The 16836-nt window shown below is 40.1% G+C and overlaps 2 protein-coding genes across 4 annotated transcripts in view; both read right to left on the bottom strand.

The window, feature by feature from the left end:
* CASC3 (CASC3 exon junction complex subunit) overlaps positions 1–16836 on the bottom strand; it is a 437671-nt gene that overhangs the window by 98877 nt on the left and 321958 nt on the right. The gene's annotated exons all lie outside the window — the stretch shown is intronic.
* RARA (retinoic acid receptor alpha) overlaps positions 1–16836 on the bottom strand; it is a 224639-nt gene that overhangs the window by 90641 nt on the left and 117162 nt on the right. The window contains exon 1 of one of the 3 annotated variants that reach the window (XM_063300688.1): positions 15526–15584. The exons of the other annotated variants lie outside the window; for them this stretch is intronic. The gene's annotated coding sequence lies outside the window, so the exon portion shown is untranslated. Of the gene's footprint in view, positions 1–15525; positions 15585–16836 lie in introns of those variants that run through there. 3 annotated transcript variants of the gene reach the window in all.

Below are 16836 nucleotides of genomic sequence, written 5' to 3'. Positions count from 1 at the left end.
ACATTTCCATGGACTTTATCGTTGATCTACCCCCTAGTCAACGCAAAACTGTCATTTGGGTGGTCAAAGACTTTTTCTCCAAACAAGCCCACTTTATCCCATGCGCGTCTATCCCCACCGCACAACAGCTGGCACGCCTCTTCCTCACCCACGTGTACCGCCTCCACGGTATCCCCGCCCGTTTGGTGAGTGACAGAGGCACACAATTTACGTCACAATTCTGGCGGGCATTTTTAAAACTTTTGGGTACAAAACAGTCACTTTCCACCGCCTGGCATCCGGAAACGGACGGATCTACAGAGGCGGTTAATTCCACACTGGAACAGTACCTCAGGGCTTTTGTTAACTACCAACAGGACAATTGGGTCGACTTACTCCCATTTGCTGAGGTCGCTTACAACAATGCCGTTCATCAAACCACTGGTCAAGTTCCTTTTAAAACAGTTTTTGGACGTGAGTTTGTTCCTATTCCTGAACTTCCTCATCCTCAACCGCTACCAGCCTCCCTTACTGACTGGGCGGACTCTCTAAAAGACTCATGGTCTAATATTCAACTGGCTCTCCTCCATGCCCAGGCTACCTATAAACGCCATGCCGATGCAAAGCGTTCCCCAGAACCATCCTTTGCTGTCGGGGATAAAGTCTACTTATCCACTAAGTTTATCAAGTCCCCACAGCCCTCTAAGAAACTTGGCCCTAAATTTGTCGGACCTTTTCCAATTATTGCTCAACTCAACCCTGTTACGTTTAAACTTGATTTGCCTCACAACCTTAAACGTTTACATCCTGTTTTCCATTGTAGTTTACTCAAACCCTGCCTGTCGTCGGACCGCTGGCATCCACAACCCATTCCACCACCTCCACTCATGATCGACAACCAGCAACACTTCGAGGTGACATCCATCCTCGACTCCCGACGCCAGCGCTCCGCTTTACAATACCTCGTCCGCTGGAAACATTTCCCTCATCCTGAATGGGTTGCTGCTCCGGATGTGCTTTCCCCTCGTCTCGTAGCCCAATTCCACTCTGCCTACCCTGCCAAACCTGCTCCATAGTTTTTTTTGGAGGGGCAATATGTCATGTTCTCATTTCAATGTGCTGTTAACATTGTAACGTTTCACATGTCCTCTTCTGTTCCGTGTTCCTTCACCCGGGGTTTTTCCATTCCTTCACCCTCCGTTGTTTTGAGGGCTTGGAATGTATGTTTGGGTTTGCGCTCCTGCTCAAGGTTACTTTCCCAGGCGCGTCTAACGGCTTCTAGCACCTGGGAGGGGGAGCGTCCTGACGAGGGATGGGGCGGAACTTGCTTACAGGCAAGGCTTTTAAGTTTGTATTTGGCGCGCTTTTGCTCATTCTCAGCTTTCTCTGTATTTGCATACTATCCCTTTAATAAATCAGTTATCTTTAAGCCCGAGCTTGTGAGACTGAGTATTTGGGATTAGGCAATCGTTACATGGGATTCAATGTTATCTAGACTGAGGATAGGTTGCCTTCAAACATCAATTGCAGGTGAACAAGGAGGGCCTGTCGTGATCTAGTAGGGCTATTCCTACATAAGTCTCTGTACCAGGATGGAACAGAACTATTGAGTTAAATATGTAATTCTGTCTGCAACTGGTCTCTTTTGTTTGAATTTTGACTTTTTTACTTTTGCTTTCTGCTTATAATACCACCAAATGTGTACCTGCTATATTACACTGCTCTGTGTTGAATGGTATGTATGTATGTATTTATGTATGTATGTATTATTTATTACTTGGGCTTATATGTTGCTTCAGTCTAGACTCTAAATAGTTGGTATCATGTATGACTATATTCCATGGTGAAACTAAATATGATTTAATTTAATGTTAATTAAAATTAAACTAATGTAATTATTCCCTGTAGGTGTAACCATTCTTCCCTGTTATCACATTAAAAATTGCAACTGGGTAGGAAACTTGTAGGGACGGCAGCTTATGCAATCCTGTAGTACCTACAGTACTAGTATCAGGGATGGTTCATTCTGACCCTCAAGAGGTTTTGGAGTACAGCTCTTCTGCTATGATGGCTGAGACGGATGACAGTTATTCCTGCAAACTTAAGATGGCCACATTAGATCAGCACAGCATTTAAATCCTGGCTTCTGTTCTGACAGGCATGGATCCATCCAACAACCTACTCCTAAAGCATGTATAAATAGTACAAAGGTTAAGAAACTCTTTCCTGCGTAACTCTTAATGTTAATTGTAGAAGTTAGAAAGAAAGAGGGAAATTCCTGCTTCCCTGTACTCATATCAGCATTCTTCAAATCTCACTACAGAATTGAAACTGCCAAGGCTGATAATTCGGATGGGAACTCTGCTAAGTAGCCAAGTAGGAACAGGATGAGTAATGAGCATAGAAACATAAAAGCTGCCTTACACCAAGTAAGACATTTTGGTTCAGGTAGACTGCTATGATTTACTCACCAGTTAGTGGGTAAGATTACAAGATCTTGGGCAGCCATCTTGCCATGCTATCTTACCTTATTCTTTTTAACCATGGAAGCTAAAAACATTTAAAATAATTGCATTATGTTATTTTTTTTAACGTCAGGGAAGTTAGGATTTCTTGTCATATTTTTTTCCCTTACAATTGCTTGACATATTTTTCTAATTCCCACCCCACACACCACCTCCCATTCCAAGCTGTTATTTTCCACCAACATGACTCCAGCCTGATAAGCTTTTGACCTACTTTCATATGCCAGAACATCAACACGCTCCCCCTTCCCAGCAGTTGCATCAATACTTCTCACCCTTGCCCCCCATAAGGCATTTTCTTGAGCTGGTAGAGACACTAATTCTTCAAAGGCATTCACACAGAGTGATCTTGTCAAACATCTGGCTATCTTCCCAAGCCTCACACAGACATAGAAGTCAGCCACCTTTTTGGTCCATCTGGAAACATAAAGTTCTTCCCTCCCCAGTCTAACACTCACAAAAGTGGCAGAGACTCAGTTGTAGGCAGATTGACAACATGGAGTTGGTGGGACACAATGTACCTGTAGTTTCCCAACACAGACTCAAACTTACACAGTGCAACTATTTATCCCAATGATACACTATTTAGGGGGACAAGGGCTGATTTCTGCCTTTGTGTAACCCCAAAAAGAGCTGGAAGAAAGAGAAAAAAGTAGGTAGGTCAGGACAAAGTAATAAATGTGATTGTTCAAATTTAATTAAATAGAATTAAATGCCATTAATATGATTGTATTCTGACTTAGCACAACCCCTTTCTTCCCTTCTTTCCATAATTTGCCTCACTATTTATCATCTGTGGAATTCCATGCTACATGTCATGGGTACTGATGGCGAGCAGGAGGGGGCCTCTATCCAGTGGGGAAAATGCATGCGTAGTACTGAGGAATTAAGCAGCCATTCAAAGAGACACAGATCAGACCCGCCTTAACTTTTGGGGTTTATCTGTCTGGGTTTTTCCCACACTTCTTCAGTTTGTTAGGATTTTCTGTCTTATGTAGCAGTAATAAACACTAGAGACCTATGCCACGTCTCAGCGTGATTCCTGACTGTTAGGACACTACATGATGTGGCCAAGACGATTAGCTTAAACAGCTTCGAAGGCGGGAAAAAAATACATTTATGCAGACAAGCTTGTCAGTGGCTATTAACAGCAATCGTTTAATTGAACCTCCATGTTCAAAACCAGCACATCTCTAAACACTGCATACAGGAAACAGAAGACTTTTTGCTTTCATATCCTGTTCTGAACTTCCCAGAGGCATCTAATTTGACAAGTTTAGAGGAATGCAAACCAAACAAAGCCATGGTCTAATCCTGCAAAGTTCTCCTTATGTTCCCATTTCATATTCCATTTGAACCTCAGTGCAACTAAGTTTACAAGCCGGGGAGACATACCTAGGTTAGAGGAATTTTGGAAAAGCTGATGCTGACCAGAAGCACATTTTCTGGTTCTATCCTATAGATGGGGATAAGGGAAGCAAGATAAAAATAGAACTACTGTAGCTGCCAAACCCTTCCTACCCCCACCCCTCTGTACACACAATAAACCTAGTTTGGCCCCCTCCCTTATTCCATCAACGCCTCACATTCCCACGCAGCCCCCACACAGTGGCCAGCCCAAGAGATTCACTAATAACACCCCTTGAATGCAGCTGACGACTTAGATCACATCAGATGTTCAACTGGCAACACTTTAAATGTCACTGACCTGGAAGGGTGGATAGAACCAGAGAATTAATTCAATTCCAGACCAAACAGGGTGCGGTGCAGAAGGAGAAATGAGATGGCAAGGTGAGCTAAGAGGAGAGTAAAACACTGAGTTGTGTGGACTTAAAATAGCTGAGTTTCTCCACTGCCCTGAAAACTGGAGTTTCTCCCAATGGTCACTTAGTAAAATCCTAACACACAGGATATACATATACATGCCAAGAAAGAAGTAAATAATAGTGACACCAGAAAAGTATTTCTCCTTACCACAGCATTGGTCTTTTCCTAAAACTTCCTATCTCCGTTTTATATGCATATACTTGCATTTCCCACTTAAGTCCCAAATCTTTCAAATTAGAAAGATGCATATATCCAAGCCCCGAACCCACACCCTTAGGGGAAGTCTCCGCTTTGCTCTCAAAACTTCATTCTCTACAGAACATTACCATAACATGCTCCTCCAGCTTCCTTGCCAGTCACTGATTCATCTATTATGCCACCAAAAATATAAAGGTAGAAAAAGAAAAGTTGATGTGATGCAACATACATTTCACGTATCTTTAAAAAGTATATATACACAACTAAACCTCTAACGTTTTTTAATATTGCACCATGATTTAAATCTACAACAACAAGCTTGACAGTACTACTCTCTAATTAATTATACCAGCAATGGGAAACTGAATCCAGATCAAGTGCAGGCAAGCTGGACCGTGGGGCAAAGTCTATGGTTGCACAGGACAGGAGACAGTCAGGGTGAACTCTCAGAGAATGGCGGCAGCAGATGGGGCAATGTCAAGCAGGCCTGGCATCAGTAGTTGGGCTGGCAAGTTCTTACACGGGGATGCTCACCACAGCATCCTTCCTTCTTATTTGTTTTTTTTAAATTATACACACATTATTACGGGTTACAAATTTAAAATTATATGTCTACAACAAGTGGTGCCAATTCCTTAGAAAGACACATGGCTGCTAAAGGTTTCCATGCATTAAGACCCTTAAGCCCAGGATGCAAAACCACCAGCTGCACAACTGATCCAACTGAACAGCTGGGTTCTCTCCTTTTCCTTCCCCCACAGCAGTCTAGAAGATGGGATCCTCTCTTCCTGCCACCATTCCTCCACTCAGAGGCTGGGAATGTCCTAACAGCCTTCCTCCGAGAAAAGAAGGTGGGAAACAATTTTTCTGTGCACAGAGAAATGTGAGAATAGACTGTTGGGGAAGAGGTTCCTGCTATCAACTGACTACAAGGGCACTGAAAAGAGGACCAAGAGGGAACTGTTTGTTCTCTACAGCTAGCAGCAGTTGCAAAGTTGCTTTCCATTTTGATGTAGTCATATAAAACTGAATTGCCTCTTTATCCCATTTTCCTTCTCTCTTTTTTGGGCTTTGTGACAACAGTACACCTGTCAGAGAACAACAGGACAGGGAGAGGGAGAGGTTATCTGCTGAACACACATGAGGACTGATTTATAGCATGAAATATGCATGTCCATTTTAGTATTAAATGTTTAATTACATGGACCTCTCCCAAAGAATCTGGGGAATTATATTTTATTTTTAAACCCAAATATGTGATACTGCATATTTCTTTGCAAAAGACCCCTGGTCTCTTATTTTCACATGAATCTCCCAGTATTCCTGAGAAGAGGGAATGATAAGTAAATCAGCTAGTCTCCAATACGAATATAAACTAAGAGGTTAACATGACACACACACCCCACTCTACTCAAATGTGTATTTGTACCTAGGTAGCCACAATCTATTGAGAATTCACAATGCACACCCACATCCAAAAAATTATACACAAAGCTTTGTAATTTGATATTCAATAAGTGTTTTATACCAATTCCACACATTGTAACAGATGATTCACAGCTGTTGCAAGACATTCACATCAAAGGATGGAACTTTCAGTTGCCAAGTGATTAAGAGCTTAATCAATGCATTGGCTTGCCATTAAATGATCAATTAATTAACTGAAGGAAAATTAATATACAAGTATTCAGTACTGGTAATATTTCTTGCACCCATTTAATTAAGAATAATATCACTGCTTTTCTGAATCTAGCATCACTAGCAAAGAAATTCACTATTCGGGTACTTAGTATAAAACAGCTATCAGAAAACCTCATAAATTTAACCACTGGTCCAACTAGTTCTCATACAGCATGCTACATTAGACATAAGACTATTTTTAAAAGGTGTGTGCACGCTGATTTTCAATATGTAGCAGACCTAGGCAACTTATGGCTCTTGTGGGTATGGGTGCACAGGGCCTTTCTTCAACAAACCTGTCTTTCCTGTGACTTGTACAAGCAGCTGATGAGTACCCAGATTCAAGTACCCAGAGTCCAAACCATGCAACATTTTAAATACAACATTGTGCATTGTGCATTGTGCTGTGCCTGAAACAGCCTGGGAGCCAGGGAGCTGTTTGGATACCAGCAAATGCATTCCCTTTGACCAACTTATCATTAGCAACCTAGTGGATCAATTTAAACTTGTGACAGGTTTCAATTCTTCAGGAATTAAACTTGGCTGGGTAGAGATTATGAGAGTCAAAGTCTAATATATTTGCAAGGATACTGGGTTGCAGAAAGAAACTTCTCTTGAGATTAAAATTTATTTTTTAATATTTCTCCTTTTCCCTTCACTATTATACTCTTTGCTTGTTATTCTTAAAAGTATGAACCTACCTACAAAGTTTGGGTTTTTTTCCTCATTTAATTAATATACAGAAGGTGAAATGTAGAAAGATAGCAACTGTGATTCCTGGGAAGAGAGCCTCCTAATTCAGGCTTGGGAGATTTACTCATTTCACCTTTCCCTATCTCTGTGGTTTCTTTGTTTGCAACTTGTATGAAAAATGATATACATCCCAAACATATCCCTAGACAAGAAAAATATACAATCTCAGAGGGTGGGTACACACACCAGGGAACTACAATGAATGGAAAAATTATTACGTTCTATTTAATTTCTGTTCAATAGTCCTAAAAGTCACAGAATGTGCAGTAAGACTGGGATGGATTTTTTTTTTTAATCATATGGCATAGCAGTTTGGTGTTCATGCTGCTTTTTTTTTTCTTGCTGGGAAATCCTTGTGAGGTCCAGCAGCCAGATGTGTAGACTATTTAGCTGTGACAAGTCACGTTGCGCTGGATGCACCATGAGGAGGCTAGTCTACATTGCACAGAGTTGGGCTGACAGAGAGTGACTGGCCCAAGGTCACCCAGCCGGCTTTCATGCCTAAAGTGGGACTAGAACTCACAGATGCCTAGTTTCTAGCCCAGAACCTTAACCACTAGAGCAAACTGGCTCTCTGTTGGGATGGATGAAAAATGTGCAGCAAACAGTGGCAGAGAGAAAAGGATTTGAACATCTAGCATTTTCCACATAAACATGTAATGCCATACCCACCCAGATGACATAGATGATGATGAAAATTATTTTATATTCCTACTCCTATGAGGGAGTACTAGTAAAAGTTAAATACCCTACTTCTCCCAAACATCTCTTCCCCAAACTCTTCACTGAACAGCTTTCCCACCACCACCACCACCACGACCCCATCTTCTTCTCCCCACAGCTTCTGGAACAACATCCAAGTCTCCTTCAAAGCATTAGGAGACATTCAAGAGCTAGCTTTAATTATGTGCATAAGGGTTACAGGTGGGAGGAGAAAGAAATGTCTTTACTTCCTACATGAATGGAAACTACATCTGCTCATGGAAACCCACTACTGAATTTCAAACACAGTCATCCTCATTCCGCACACAACAATAATTTTGTGATGGTAAAGGGAAATGAAGAGGCTCTGATGTGCTTGAGATTCTTCCCCAATTCCAAGGATAGTGCAACAAAAGCCATAGTAATCAAACAGGTAAAAAGCCTACTCGTTTTCAGCACACCATTCATTTTTATTAATTTGTTACATAAATGTACATGCTGCTCCATTTCCAGAGACTCTGAGCAGCTTGCGAAGTATCAATATGATAGGATTAACCACAAAAATCAATTAATGCAGTTATAATTCAATCAACTCAATATGCCACCATTTTGGGAGAGTGTGACCCTAAATTTACCCAAAGACTTCATGCTTCAGGAATTTGAGAGATAATAGGAATGAGGACAAGGAGGAGAGAAAGAGAGAAGACTTTCAGCTGGGGGGGGGGGGAAGGAAGGGGGTGATATTATTTTAAGCCACAGTAATGCTTTTTCACAGAATAAGGACTGCATACTTTAAAACAGTTGTAAATTTTTTGCAAAAAACAAACAGCAGGAGAAAGAGGGTCTACTGTCACATTGAAGTAAAACACATTTTAACTCAAAGTTCTTTATAGTGAATAAAACAGGGAATGGAATTCCCAGGAGCAATTGAACGAAGTCTTTTCTTTAAATGTAGTCACCAGAAGGTAGAAAGGCACAGCCCTTTCCAAATTCTCTTTGGAAACAGAGTCCCAACATAACTAGGGGGAGGAAGAGGAAAAGCAAGGAAATGCTATGGCAGAGATTCAATTCCCATCACTCAGCCAAAAGGCAAGGAGAAGCAATCTCACCAGCCCTTCAACCGCTGTCACCCTGAAACACATCTAGGAAATGAAGGGGAGAGTGGAAAGGCACAAAGAGTAAGCTTATGTCAAGACACTCAGGACATAAGTGGTTGCGCTGGACTCCATAGTTACTACTGCAACCCGAATAATAATATAAAGCAATCAGACTAGCATCTGTACATGACTGAACTGCACAACGCATCTACCTACATGGAGAACATGAAAGCCCCAGCATATGTCATCCAAAACTCTTCAAACATATCTTCATAGTGCTAAAGGCTAGAAAGTTTTTTTTAATTAAAACTATGTGATTCAGAACACCATAATTTCATGTTTTGGCATTCCTGGGGGTCTCTGGTTAGCACATTTGTCACTGAAAAGCCTTTTATTTCTGAGGCAGTGGCAGGTGACATGCAATATTATTTGATCTCCAAGGGCTCATTCACAACAACACAGATCATCACTTGATGGTAGCCATCACAAGGCCTATACTGAGAGTATCGCTTAATACATGGGATGTTGGAAAGGTCCCTCTCTCCACATCAACCAAGGAAGGCCAGGGACAAGGACAATAGGTGCTGCTCATCATGCCCTCTAAATATACATAGTGATAATTTGATAAGAACTATTGATTAACAAGCATGCTTGTCAGAGCTTTCACTTCAAAGACTTCAGAGTCCTCCATAAGAAGTAGGTCTTTACATACAAAGGAATCAGCTGTTCTCCCATAATTACAACTACATGTATTATATTGTTACACCCACAGGCTCAAAGCAATGCAAAATAATCAAAATGTCAACTCTTCCAATACAAAATAAGCTTTTTCAAAGTATAGGTTGCTGGAGAAACTCTAGGAGAAGAATGGGTTAATGAGTTAGCAGGATTTCCAGAGAGCACACTTTCAGATTTCCTGCTTTAGCTTTAGCTTTCTTTTCTTTCATTAATTAATTAATTAATTTATTTATATAGCCGCTCATCTCACAATAAAGTGACTCTAGGCAGCTTACCCTTTTTTATCATTAGCAGTGTCTTACATCAATTAATGCAACCTTACATACAGTACAAGTGCAAGGTCACCGCTGATTGCAGAGTTTGATTTCTTTTCAGTGTAGTGTATGAGTAATTTTATGGCTTAGATGTTATTTCTCTGTTTGCTAAGTATTAATCATAAAGCCTACTCCTAATGTTTGATTTTACAGTGAGGAGCTGCTCCCTCATCCCCTTGCAATGGCTGGTTGAAGAAATGAAGAGATTTTCAAATCACTTGCCAAGGCAAGAAAAATCCAAAAAGCAGCTGTAGTTTCATCTGGATACAGCTGGAATGCTGGGGGCGAGAGGGAGAGAAGCCAGTGACTTAACAATACTATAAACCAGGCCGAGACACATCAGGTTTCTCCAAGGCATTACTTATATTGAATCCAAGATGTGTTGCCAATAAATCTCTCACTTAACCAAGGAAAAAATATTTAAGTACTCAGAATGCTCCACATTTTATATGAGTGATCACCAGCATAACCCTCTAAGGTAAGCCAGTATTATAATCCCATTATATGAGGACTAAAAAAATGATTTACCCAAAATCATCACATAAAGTCTCTGGCTGACGGGCTTTCTGAATAAGGAGCTCAACAACGTAATGTCAGCTTGCCTCAAAATGGCAAGCTGATATGTTGTACAGGGTCTACAATTCCCACAATGTCCATGCATCATTGGGTGAGACATATAGTTCCAACACATCTGGAGGGTACCAGGTTTGAGGAAAGTTATCACAGACTGCGCTTTTAATCACAGATACGGCACTGGGGTAGGTGAGTTGGTGCCCTCCAGATATTTTGGACCTCAGATCTCATTATGCCATCCAGCATGGTTGAAGTCAAAAGACTGTGGGAACTGTTGTCCAAAGCATCTAAGGGTTCCAATCTGCTTCCTTCTAAGCTACATTATTATTTTAAGCATGGGTTTTTTTGTTTTGATTTGTCAATAGTAGCAATCCCAATTCTACTCCCACAAACAATAGCACCATTTCAAAGATTAAATCTATTTTTTTAATTGTATAATCAACTTATTTCAAAAGAGATTGATGGAAGATTTATTTTTTTCTTCCCTATAGAAAATTATTGATCTGCACTTCAGTATTCATTCCCCCCCCTTTTTTTTAACAAATGGAAAAACTGTCCAGTGTATTCCAACCCCCAGCCCACAATCTAAGTTCAAGCATCCATGAGGATTATTAAAAGGCTGTTATGTCAGCAGTGGTGAGGCAGGCACTCCATCCCCAGCCCCTATCAATAATTGAGGGTTTTAATGAACGAATCTGGCAGAGAAGAGAGTAGCTGTCAGTGTAAAGGCAGCTGGAATCATTTGCTTGTCTGTCACCATTGGCGACAGTGTGCTGAAAGGTTTCTCAGAGTCCAAGACTATTGTAGGCTCCCCTCACCCAGACATTGGAAGATATATAGATGGGTTACAACCACTGTCATCCACTACAACATGGCTGAGAGATCCAGTTCCAAAACTTCCTAAGTGCCACATGAACATTGTATTGGCAGATGACACCCTGCTTTGTTGTAGAAACCACTTTCAGAGTAATATAATGAGCTTAAAGAAATTAACTCACTCTACTATCCATCCCCCTCCCCGCTTCTAAAACCCAATCCTCTCCACACTCCTGGAAGGGGGCCCTAGAAGTGTGTATGATGATGACAAGTCCCCACTAGAAGGTGTTAGAGAAACAGTGATTATTGTTATTTTTTAGATTTATATTTTACCTTCCCCTAGTGCTCAGGTCCTCTACTGACATCCAGAAACACCCATGTGATTATGATACATTCCTTGGTGCTTTCTTTGCTCCACCTCTCTCTCTCTCTCTCACACACACACACACTGTATATTTATATTTATTTATATTTATATCCTGCCTTTCATGTATATATTGGTCAATTACATATATACAAAGCTTTCAATTAAACTACAAAAATGGAAACTGGTGTGATGAAAAGCAAAGCACCTGCCTTCACCACAATTTTTATTTAAATAATGCCAGTGCATTCTTAATAATGGGTAGGTGCAACCCATCATTTTAGAGTTATGTCCATTTGTCCAGAAAAAGGGCAAAGGTAAACAGGGATAATAGAGAGTACCCTATGGGAGGCCAGCAGGAGGTGGCAAATAACATTCTGGTAAACTGATGCTTTCTAACGGTCATGTTCCCCCATGGCAAACTTTTGTAACTGCACAATCCACTTAAGCAATCATTTTGAAACCACAAACAGTATTTTCTAAACATTCCATTATTTCAGTGTGTACATCTGTATGTGTATCATGGTATAGAAAAGGCCAAATCTAAATCGGGACTATGATGCAGAAGATGGGAGGAGTATTTAGGTCCTCTCCTGCATGTACAAAAAATGCAGGTAAATGGAAAAAGGAAGAAAACCAATTGTTCCAAACAACCACTAAGAGATTAGCTACAGTAAACACATTCTAACTTTCAACAAAAGAAAGTATGAAAATATGAGGTCCCCATGTGCAAAAGCCTATGGGAATTAGAATAATAAAATTGGAGGGATTTTGAGGTAAATTCACTACAACAATGAGAGAGAACTAGAACATCCAGAACAGATTATTGCCTGCTCTGCCTGAGGACCTCCAATGAGGGGACCTCACAATCTTAGGAACGTGGTTCCACTGTTGGTCCAGTAGTAGGACAGTAAGCTGCATAGAGAAGGATTGGCTTGTTTTACCATAATAATATTCTGATATTTACCAAGTGGTGGCTTCAGAAATACATACTGTATGTTCAGAATTCTGTATATACAGTATCTGCATTCCAATATCAAAAAAAGAGATTTAACAGAGTGTGCAAATTATCATACAACATCCTTAATTTAACATGATAGCAAAATAATGCTTAGGATCATCCAAAGAAGATTAGAGCTCTACATGGAAAAAGAGATGCCAGATGTTCAAGCTGGCTTTAGAAAAGTCAAAGAGACATGAGACATTATTGCTGATGTACATCGGATAACTGAGAAAGCCAAAGAATATTTTTTAAAAAGTCACTATGTGTTTCATTGATTACAGAAAGGCCTTCGATTGTGTCAATCATGTCAAACTGTGGAATATGCTTAGAAAAATAGGAATCTCAGAACATCTCATAGTCCTCATGAAAAACCTATATACAGAGGTCAGGAAAGTACATATGGACAGAACATGGAGAAATGACTTGGCTACAGATTTGCAAAGGAATGAGACAAGGGTGTATACTCTTCCCATATTTATTCAACCTATACGCTGAATATAAATTAAGGGAAGCTGGACTGGAAGAAGAGCATGGTTTTAAAATTGGAGGAAGAAACATCCATAATGCTATGTGATGACACTACTCTGATAGCCAAAAATGCAAAGGATCTGCGAGCTCTAATGATAAAAATCAAGGAGCACAATGAAAAAATCGACTAAAATTACATATAAAGAAGACCAAACTAATGCCAACAGGTAGAACAGCCTTAGAATTGACAATGAAGATACTGGAGCAGAGGATAGCTTGTGACTTTTAGGATCAACCGTCAACAGTAAAAGAACAAGCAGTCAAGAAATATGTCACATACTAGCACTCGATGGAACAGCCATGAAAAGATAATTAGATGCTGTGATGTGTTTATAACTACAAATATTAGAACAGTACAAGCAATAGTATTTTCTGTGATTCTCAGTGGAAGTGAAAGTTGGACTCAAAGAAGCAGGGTAGAGAGAATATTGACTCTTGAATTTCGGTGTTGGAGAAGACTCCTGAGAAAACCATGGAAAGCCAAGCAAACAAACAAATGGATCATTGAGCAAAGCAACCCAGAGTTCTCGCTAAGAGGCATAAATGATCAAACTCAAATTATCCTACTTTAGATATATTATACCCTGCTCTCTGGAAAAGGCTCTAATGCTGGGAAAGGTGGAAGCAAAGAGAAAAAGAAGATGACCAGCAGCAAGGTGGATGGACTCAGTTACAGTGGCAATGAGTGCACTGTTGGAACACCTGAAAGACCAGGTTGAAAATCTATCTATGTGGTTGCTAAGCGTTGATACCAACTTGATGGCACACAATCATATTCATAAAGAGATATAGATACACACACACACACACCATTGCTACCCCCACACATTTTTTTTAAAGAAATCAGTTCCATTTTTCCTAACTTACAATCAATGGAAATGTTCCAATTTCACATAACCTAAATTTTATTGGCAAAACAGCAGTGACAAAATAAACGTGATGATACAGAGAAAGGAGAAGTACAAACTAGGCAATGTGGGTCACATTTCCACTTTCACTCATATTTGCATGCTGACCTTCAATCCCACCCTGGTGCCCCTGCTTCCTGTTCTTTCAGATTCCCAGTGGCCTTAGGTTTTCAACCTTTCACACCCATGCAGAAGAGTAGATATGCTAGCTTGCTTTTCACATTCTGATCAAATATAAGATTAGAATCATACAATTTTCCACGTCTCACAAATATCAATCCTCCCTGTTTCTCTTTTCTCTCTTCAGGCAGCCCAGAAAATGGAGGCCGGCATCTAGGAATTAGAAGTGCTATGGGTTTTCCCCCCAGCCTTGATACCATACAGTAATGTTCCTTTCCCCTAGAATGCCCCAATTCAATCTGTAGCAGTAACCAAATGACAGCTACTCTATAGATTAGCCTTGCATTATTTATTCTACCCCCAAGGTTCAGGTTTTAGATAATCTAGAATTCCTTTCTATGAGGATGGATATGTGAATAAAAGAAGGCAAAAAGGGGAGATAGTCAAGTAGGGAAGAGGCAAAAACTGGACCAGCACATAGCACAGTGTGAAGCTATGGAGGAGCTATATTTCTAAAACAAATTAATTTTAGGATTTAGAGTTTGAAAGATTACCAGAAGTAAGCAATTTCTTTTTTTTTCAAATTAATTGTTTCATTGCATTATAAAATATGAATAATACATTAGCAAATACAGATAACTGAGTACAGTGGTATTTAAACAACAGAAACTGGAAAGTGTTAACACTTCAATGATTTAGATAGATTAAACCTTTAAAGATGAGAAAAAAAGTTTATATCAAGGTTAAATATGATTTCTAAGATGTTAATGAACATACTCTAAGGTTGCTTAAGTTGTAAAATTAATGCTAAAAAAGTAAGCAATTTCTATCTGCACCAGCCTTTGACACTGTGAATTTGGTATAGGAGAGGTATACTTATAATGGAAGAGGGTTCCCTCAAATGCAAAAAGATTCCCTGATATGTCTGACAAGCGATCCATCTAAACTACAATTCTATTGCCAGCTAAATGCTTTCGTGTAAAAAGTGTAAGGATACAGTAACCATCTTCCTCTATTGTTTGTCTGGCACACAAAAGTATAACACCTCTAAGCAGAGAGGTTTCTTTCATGTACTATATGACGGTTAATAGCCAGTGACAAACAGCTGTTCTAGATGTGAACTGCTCAAGTTAATTGCAGGCCAAATGAGATACTATGGTGGCAGACTCATCTCTTCCATCAGTCTGCCCCTATGAAAAACATACATATTATATCATATAATAGATTTCAACTTGATGAAAAAACATTATGAGAGCACATAAGTATACTAAACCATCCCTGATTGACATTTAAGTTCCCTTAGACCATTTTTATCCACCATGGAAAGCTCCAGATTTGTTAGACTTCAAGTCCATAATTTACCAGTCAGCAAGTATGATAGAAGTTAAAGTTCAACTTACCTGGATGGTACCACTGGAGAAGATTAGAAAAGAGCCAGGCTGATGAGGATGCAAAAAGATAAGCAACATCAGACTAGGGCAGTTAAAGATGTGCATGTACACCCCACATTTTCCAAAGCTGGGTTTCTTTCTTTCCCATATGTATACTTTATAAACAATTGAAATTCAAAGTTTCAGGATCAGGGCCTGCCATGGTTATCTGCAGCCTAATGTTACTTGCTCCACAGACATCTTTGCGCAGTCTGGTTGCATTCTGCTTATAGTACACAGAAGGGTCTTTTTTCCATAAGAGTGTATGTGAGAGAGAGAGAAAAAAAGACAAAAAATCAGGAGTCTGGTAGCACCATTTCTAACATATTTTATTAAAAGTCATAAGCTTTCATGAGCTGCAGCTCACTTCATCAGATGCAAGAAAGAGAGGGTAGACCTTTGATATTCAACCAGTCCATTCAAACTTTACAAGCCAAGTGAGCTAATGGTACAGGGATTTATGCTATAAAGTAGCTATTCCCATCCAAGTACCCAATTCATAGTACCTACAGCATTGCTTCCCTGAAAGCATCAAGGGAAGAAATGTCCAAATTCCCCGAATACTCAGGGGCTCACTTCCTGGAGCTGCAGAATAACTTGGCATTTCCCTAACACCTGTGCCTGGCTGATGGAAGATGTGTTCCCCCTTCTACTGCAAACGTGGGTGTAGAAGTGGCAAATACATGTGAAATACAAGCCAGCTGTCATCCAAAAGGAGTATTAGCATAAAGAAGTAAATAAACCATGCTCAGGTCATTCTCTTCTGCCTTAAATCCTAGGGGATGGTTGAATAGATACCCTTTGCAGCAGGTGCCCTATCACCTCATTTCTATCTCTCATTCCAGTTCCTCAAGTCTCCCAAATTTCTGCTGTCTGGAAAAGGGACAGCACTTCTCTGCAGATTACTAACTTTTCTCTGCTCAAAAAGCAGAAGCATGCTGCTGACATGCAAAATATCCTCCTGTTCTCCCCCCATCTCCACCAACACACACATTGCAGAACCTTCCCAGAGTGTTTGTGATTATCCCGGTCTCTTTGTGATAAATGATGCTGTCAGGAATAAATTTAATCAGAAGCAGACAAGATTATTGTATTTATCACTTTTTACCGATCGGCGGCTTCCAGGGGCCCCGAGGCAAGCAGACATTTGAGTGGGGGGAGCACTATAGGTTGAACAAAAGACACCATTAATAATCTCCAAAGTCCTGGGGCATCATTTAGGAGGGGGTGGGGAAGACGAAAGAGTACATTTTTTTTATTTTGCGAATGGGGAGCTGTTCT

The sequence above is a fragment of the Candoia aspera genome, chromosome 4 (genome assembly GCF_035149785.1).
Source record: "Candoia aspera isolate rCanAsp1 chromosome 4, rCanAsp1.hap2, whole genome shotgun sequence".
NCBI classification, from domain to species: Eukaryota; Metazoa; Chordata; class Lepidosauria; order Squamata; family Boidae; genus Candoia; species Candoia aspera.
Note: the sequence above shows the minus strand (reverse complement) of the source record. Positions and strands in the feature narration are given on the sequence as shown.